This window comes from Canis lupus, chromosome 15 (assembly GCF_048164855.1).
Source record: "Canis lupus baileyi chromosome 15, mCanLup2.hap1, whole genome shotgun sequence".
Taxonomy (NCBI): domain Eukaryota; kingdom Metazoa; phylum Chordata; class Mammalia; order Carnivora; family Canidae; genus Canis; species Canis lupus.
In genome coordinates, this window is record NC_132852.1 from 45,369,247 (window position 1) to 45,375,154 (window position 5,908).

At 40.5% G+C, this 5,908-nt stretch overlaps 1 long non-coding RNA gene across 1 annotated transcript; it reads left to right on the plus strand.

Moving 5' to 3' along the window:
- The first annotated feature begins 411 nt into the window (after positions 1-411).
- Positions 412-4,965, plus strand: LOC140605008 (uncharacterized). Its single transcript, XR_012007806.1, has 3 exons — positions 412-1,656; positions 2,659-2,757; positions 4,529-4,965. It is a non-coding gene; the product is annotated as an uncharacterized lncRNA (long non-coding RNA).
- The last annotated feature ends 943 nt before the right edge of the window (positions 4,966-5,908 follow it).

Here is a 5,908-nt window from a genome sequence, read left to right on the forward strand (position 1 = left end):
ACCCGCTTCGTTGAAAATTCCTTAAACTAGGGGACACCTGGGTGGCTCAGCGGTTGAGCGCCACCTTCAGCCCAGGGCGTGATCCTGGAATCCAGGATCAAGTCCCACGTCAGGCTCCCTGCATGGAGCCTGCTTCTCCCTCTGCCTGTGTCTCTGCCTCTCTCTCTCTCTGTGTCTCTCATGAATAAATAAAATCTTTAAAAAAAATTCCTTAAACTAAAATTTAAGATTTGTTATTTACAATCTTCCTTTTTTTTAAAAAAAATCTACAGTCTATTTAAAAGCAACCATACGACCCCACAGGGTTTGACCTGCTCATCCCTATCGTGTCATTCCGTGGGTGTGGCCACTCAGTCCCCTGTCCCCCCCCCCCGCCCCCGCACCCCGCGCTTTGCCTTCAATGCATGCATGTGTCATTCCTGTTAACCAGAGTGATCCCTGGCTTAACAGTTTTGCCATTGATGCCAGGGGCTGCCCAAGCCCCACCTTTTACCAGTAAATGTGTTCTCACTGTGTTCACACTCACTGGGATCAGAGACCAAACCTAAGATCCTTATTTTCTTAAAGGTCCATGAGCTGGCATTACTTCTGGTACCAATACAATATGGGTCAGGGTTTTAATTACCAAAATAGAAAAATAAAACAGAATCCACGGTGGCCAGGAAAGGATTTACTAGAAATGCTAGCTAACAGACTGGTTCAATGGCCAGAGGAACAGCTTTGAGGCTGAGCCTCCAGAAGCAGCTCTTAAAGCCAGTCCAGAGCCACAACTTCCACTGGGAACCGAATGGTGGAAACTTGACCTTCCTTCCCCGAGTATAATTGCTTCTAGCATGGTGCCACTTCTGCATCTGGGACTCACTATCACCACCACCACTGCCGAAGAAGCCACAAGTTACTGCTGGCACCAGCATCAGCACAATGGAACATCCACACAGAGCCCATTTCATCAAATGGTCACTGTCAAGTCAAAGTCTAACACGGGGGCCTCTGGTGGGAGCAGCCTAGGATTAGGTCCACATTTCCCGACATGGTGGCTAGGGATTTTAAGTCTTGACTCTGGGTAGGAGAGGTAGATTTCATCGTGTAGGAATTTATCCAACTGTAGAAAGACAAAATGTGATAAGAAGCCCCAAATATGCAAATGTCCACTGTCCCGACAGAACTAGAATAGACCAGGTCAGTACTATTGGGTGCCAGGTGTGCCCAGGTCATGTTGTTCTTTAGAAGACAGTGTGCTAGGGACACCTGGGTGGCTCCATCAGTTACGTATCTGCTTTTGGCTCAGGTTATGATCTCAGGGTCCTGGGATCGAGCCCCATGTTCAACTCCCTGCTCAGTGGGGAAGCTGCTTCTTCTTCTCTCTGATCGTGCCTGCTCTCTCACTCTCTCTCTCTCTTTCAAAGAGAGAAATTTTTAGAAAAAAATCTTTATACAGATGCAGTGAAACGGCAGGACACCTGCACCCCAATGTTTATAGCAGCAATGTCCACAATAGCCGAACTGTGGAAGGAGCCTCGGTTTCCATCGAAAGATGAATGGATAAAGAAGATGTGGTCTGTGTATACAATGGAATATTACTCAGCCATTAGAAACGACAAACACCCACCATTTGCTTTGACGTGGTTGGAACTGGAGGGTATTCTGCTGAGTGAAGTAAGTCAATCGGAGAAGGACAAACATTATATGGTATCACTCATATAGGGAATATAAAAAATAGTGAAAGGGATTAAAGGAGAAAGGAAAGAAAATGAGTGGGAAAAATCAGAGAGGGTGACAGAACTTGAGAGACTCCTAACTCTGGGAAATGATCAAGTGGTAATGGAAGGGGAAGTGGGTGGGGGATGGGGTGACTGGGTGATGGGCACTGAGTGGGGCAGTTGACAGGATGAACAGTGGGGGTTATACTATATGTTGGCAAATTGAACTCCAATAAAAAATATGCAAAAAAAATCTTTAAGTTTCTCTCACTCTAAAAACACACACACACACAAACCACACACATTTTATTTATTTATTTATTTATTTATTTATTTATTTATTTATAGATTTATAGATTTAATTTATTCATGAGAGACACAGAAAGAGAGATAGAGACATAAGCAGAGAGAGAAGCAAGCTCCATGCAGGAAGCCTGATGTGAGACTCGATCCTGGAACTCCAGGATCGTGCCCTGGGCCGAAGGCAGAGGCTTAACTGCTGAGCCACCCAGGCATCCCTAAACACACACATTTTAAAAGACAGTGTGCTGGTGGGAAGTAGCTTGGGTTCTCCTTCTCACCCAAAGTGCACTATAAGGCAGATACTTGACCTCTCTGTCTGTACATAAGAAATCTGAATTAGAGCATCTCCACAATACCAAAGTTCTTACAATGTATACGTCTTTTAATGTAAACCCATGATACAGTAACTGAATGGAGGGAGAACAAAGCCTTTATTTACACTTGTCACTGTCCTTGGAACTGCAGTTCGACACAGACATGGGCCTTTCTCTCTAGAAGTTTATGTTAAAGGATCAACAATATGGAACACTTGGGAAACGCATCGTGCAAAGATGTGAGGAAATAGACCAGTTCACCATTACCATCACCTTAATAGAGCATTTAGTGATTGGGAGTTGCATGTAGAGGGGAAATAAATGCTGCTTTTATTTTCCAGTTAATGGAGCATCATAAGTCATGTTAATAATGGAGGAACAATCTAGAACCTGAGCCAGGGATTTTCCTGGAGACGTCACAGCTAGAATTCTAGCTGCAGGTATGTGACAAATGCATCAAAGTAACATTACATTTTCTGGGAAGCACCAAAGGGGTTAGGAAGATGGATGCAAGAACATGCAGAGGTAAGGAGAGTTGCAGGTCAAAGGTCAGGGTCACAGAGCAGAATACTAAGGACCCTTTACCTGAAAGGCAGTGGGAAACTCCCATCTCCAAATACCAGTCAAAGCAGCATACCCTAAAATTGCCCTGGGCTATTTCAGTACACTTACAGATTACCAATGACATGAACGTTAATATTTTATGGCTCTAACTTACACTTTAAAAGTTCTAATTAATCTCACTAGATAAAAACTGGCATGCATGCTGGTACAAATGAGAATCACAGCCTCATTGCAATGTCTGTGTGCCAACTCATCTGGGATCCTGCAATGATTTGCCCTCACTGTCTCAGCACCATAAAGAGGCCAGTAATTAGCATTTGGAGGCTAAGCCACACTTCTTCACTGGATGCTATTTGCTGATTATTAATTAATTAATTAATTGAGTAGCAGTTCCTCTAGCATTGACTAATATAGGCCTTAAGGCACTCTCCCCCTTACCCCTTACACTCCCCTGGTGGGAGAAGGATTTTCATAACCTCCTTGAAAGCAGAGTTACATCCTAGTTTTGGGGTGTTTTTTTGGTAGTGTACATAGTGCCCTGCACACAGAAGATACCTATAGCATAAATAAATTGATGGATTTTATGAATGAATGCATAGAGAGGCACATAGAAATATAAGATACAGGGGCACCTGGGTGACTCAGTGTTTGAGCATCTGCCTTCGGCTCAGGTTGTGATCTCAGAGTCCTGGGATTGAGTCTCACATTGCCTCCCTACAGGGAGCCTGCTTTTTCCCTTTCCCTGTGTCTCTGCCTCTCTCTGTATGTCTCTCATGAATAAATAAAATCATTTAAAAAAGAATTATAGGCTATATTTCCTATTTTTCTTTCATAGCATACAAGGTGTTTTTTTTTTTTTTACGTTTAAATTGGAAGAGAACTTAATATCACTCAATTTAATTTTATCTTAAGTGTAAGAAAACAAGACAATATATACATGACCTCAGGTATTAAGAACATAAACTAGACCATAAATTCATTGTTTTATACTGGAGAAAAGTACAGAGTCTACCTTGCTGGAGCCCTGCACATTTGGATCCTGTGCCTTCCCAAGCTGGATATACCAACACCCCTAAGGGAGGTGATTGAAAACAGGCTGGAATAAGAAAGGAGCTTCAGAGTATAGGAAGACCATTCTCAAGGAGTATCCTGGCTCATAGGCAGCACTGGCCGTGAGGAAATGTGAGACATACAGCTTTTTGAAGAATTCTATGAACCTTTTAATTACAGCATAGAAATGAAAATGGCTCCTTCTCAGCACTGTCCATGCAACTGCCCCAGTATTTGAGAGCAGCCCTGGAGGCATTTGATGTATTTCAGAATGTCTAGTTTCAGAATTTAATATCATTCTAGATTATTTAAAGCCCATGATGAAATTAATTTAAGATGATGACTCTTCTTCAATGAAAAAAAAAAAGTTTAAGTTCAAATCAGCTCATTCAGGTTTCCTAGAAGATTACAAAGATTTCAAATTTTAAACAATTGGCCAAAATGAGAGAATGAGGCTTGGGATCATTTATCTTTGCTTTTTGTGAAGAACAGATAATAACCCTCTAGATTTATACTGCACTTTCAACATTTCAAATCTATTATCTCGTGTGATTATCTGAGATGGGTACAGAAAGTGTCACTATTCCATTTTAACAGATAATGAAACTGAACTCTGCAAATCGAAGTAAGTTCATCATGAAATCGCCAAGTCAGAGTTGTACAGTTAGAATGAGAGAGGACTTTAGAAATTATCCATCTCAATACCTCTTTTTAGAGATGAGGAAACAAATGCCAATCCTCTCTTTCATCTTAAAACAACTCTTCTCTGGAGCTCATCACCTTAGCAGGTAACCAACCTGGTAATACTTGGATTTAACAAAGCCCGTACCATGAATTCTCATCATTCCTGTCAAAAGATAATGTTAAAGGTAAAATTACTATTCTTGTGCAAGTATAAAATGAACACATCAAAGATTTTATTTAACTCATTAACTAATGAGGGAACCATTAGATGTTACAACTGGTTCAAAAGATAATTCGAAGAGTATGCAATGACGTGAAATTATTTCACAGTATATGCAAAATAGGTTTGTTTTCAGGGCAATAATAAATTGCCTTTGACCAGATACAATTAACCTGCATTTTTATGGACAAGACTCTTTTGCATTATTATCAGTATTCAGTTTACAGAGTTGTACACAGTTCAAAGACAAAGACTGAGATAACCTAGAAGCATGACCTAGACAAGATACACCTAGTCATCTTTTGGGTCCATTTCAGCCTTTCACAACTTTTTTTCCTACCCTTGTAAGAATTCACACTTGAATACCACCCAATATTGAGGAATACGTAATAGTAATTTTACAAAAACTCTTCCAGAGAATCCAAAAAGAACACTTCCCAATTCATCCTATAAGCCAGCATTACTGGCATTAAAATCAAAGACATACAGAAGAAAAAGTATTGACCCATATTCCTCATGAACACAGATCCAAAAATTTTAACTAGTCAAATGTACCAATATATAAGAAAGATAATATATTGTGACCAAGTGTGGTTTATCCCTTGAATGCAAGGTTGGTTTAACATTCAAGAATTGATCAGTGTAATTTACCATATTAACAGACTCAAGAAAAATAATATCACTTCAATAGATGGAGAAGCAGTTGAGAAAATTCATCATCCATTCCTAATAGAAACTCAGCAAACTAGATTAGAAGGGTGCTTCTCCAGCCTGAAAAAGGGCATCTATGCAAAACAAACAACTAACATCATACTTAATGGTGAGGGATGGAATGCTTTCCATTCTAAGCTCAGGAAGAAGGTAAGGATGTCTACTCTCATCACTTCAGCTAAGCCAGTAAGGCCCCAAAAATAAATAAGATAAAGGAAGTGGTAAAGGAAAGGAAAAATAACACTTTCTTTATAGATGATATGATCATCTATACAGAAAAGTTGATGGGATCTACAAAAATACTAATAGGGGATCCCTGGGTGGCTCAGTGGTTTAGTGCCTGCCTTCAGCCCAGGGCATGA